Below are 1,607 nucleotides of genomic sequence, written 5' to 3'. Positions count from 1 at the left end.
TGAAGGGTACCACAGTGTGAATGAGAATGGTGTGGTAAACAAAAAGAGTGGAGCTGACACACGGATAGAGAGTGTCTTGGGGGTTCACCGTACGGTGTGGTGTGACTGTGACGTGTTGTTGCCAGTAGCCACCACTAGGACAGAATCTAATGCTGTGCTGACTGAAACTCGTGACAGGACTGGTGGTAACTTGATCAAGAAGATAACGGGAATAGAAACACAGTCAGAGGGTAACCGGGGGGTTCACTCGACTGATAGGACTGACTCAGTGGTACCCTTTGACGATATAATTAAAGAATTAGTGGTGCGACACGTGCTGGCCAAAAGAGAACAAGATCAGGAGATACAACTAAAAAGAGACAGTGGAAGAACATGTCAAACAAGAAAGAATCTTGAGACAATTGGCCGAGCACAAGGTGGAGGGGCTCGAGAAAGAAGTCTTGGAGCTCAGCGGTCACCTGTCCACCTGGCAAAGTGTGAACAAGAGCCTTAAGGAAGAGATGGAGGAACTCAGAGGAGTAGTAGAAGGTCTTCTGCGGGAGAAGAGCTTGGACGGAGATGTGCAACGGCTGGGTCCGAGTGATAACAAGACGGAACTGCCGGTACCTATCTTGGCAGTGAGGAGATAAAAGGCTCGTGAGGAGATAAAATTTCCTGAAGTTGGTGAGCAAAGAGCCGAAGAAGACAGTCACCCAGTCTGGTCAACTGTAGTCAGGGAAGTGTCTGTGGTAAAGCCAGAGTCTTCTGTCCAGGAAGAGAGCAAGACCACAACCTTCAAATCTGTGATCGAGGTACCTTAAGACATGCAAGAAGCCTGTGTGGAGGAACGTGTACATGAGACTTTCAAAGAGGCGGTCAAAGCGTGTGAGGTGCACTGGGCACCTGAGACTCGGCAGTTGGTGATAGTATCAGCCAGGGAAGATACATCAAACCGAGTAGCTGTCCTGAAAGAGATGCATTTGCAGTGTCTACGTGTCAAACAATTGGTTAGGCAGAGTAATATGAAGGCTGCTCGACGCCTAGAGATAGCAAGAGAGGCTATGGATCAGTTGGGTTTGAGGAAATATGTGGTTCCGGTACCAAAAGCTCTGATTGGGAGAATCATTAGAAGGTCCGGGAAGGTAATGCAAGACCTTGTGAATATCTCCGGTGAGGGTGAGGATCCCTCCTCATGATGAAGACGAGGTATCCAGGGAAGTGGATAGGATTTCCATCATGGTGGTTGGCTCCGTGGAAAGCCTGAGAGGCTTTCGGATGCTCGTGGAGTATCGAGTGGAGTACCTGCAAGAAATTGAGCAGTTGAGGCTGGACCGTCGGTGAATTAATAAAGAAATACAGAATACCAGGTGGCGGCCGCCTCCAACCCAAGATGTAAGGACCCGAATGGTTCCTCCAAGAAGTGACATGGCAGGTGGCAGAAGAGTGTCAGCAAGGGGTAGTTCGACTGGCAGGATGATGTTTAAAGACCATAGTTCCTGTGAGACGCTGACTGAGTCAGACTCAGGCCAGACAGTAGGCTCTACTAAGACTTATGACCGCACCAACGGAGAGAGACGGTCAGTGAGAGAAAGAGCAGGTGACGAAGCATACTGCAGACAGGTGGAGAC

Source organism: Dendrobates tinctorius, unplaced genomic scaffold, assembly GCF_039654945.1.
Source record: "Dendrobates tinctorius isolate UK_male_01 unplaced genomic scaffold, ASM3965494v1 ptg000151l, whole genome shotgun sequence".
In the NCBI taxonomy this organism is placed as follows: domain Eukaryota; kingdom Metazoa; phylum Chordata; class Amphibia; order Anura; family Dendrobatidae; genus Dendrobates; species Dendrobates tinctorius.
This window is presented reverse-complemented; position numbering follows the sequence as displayed.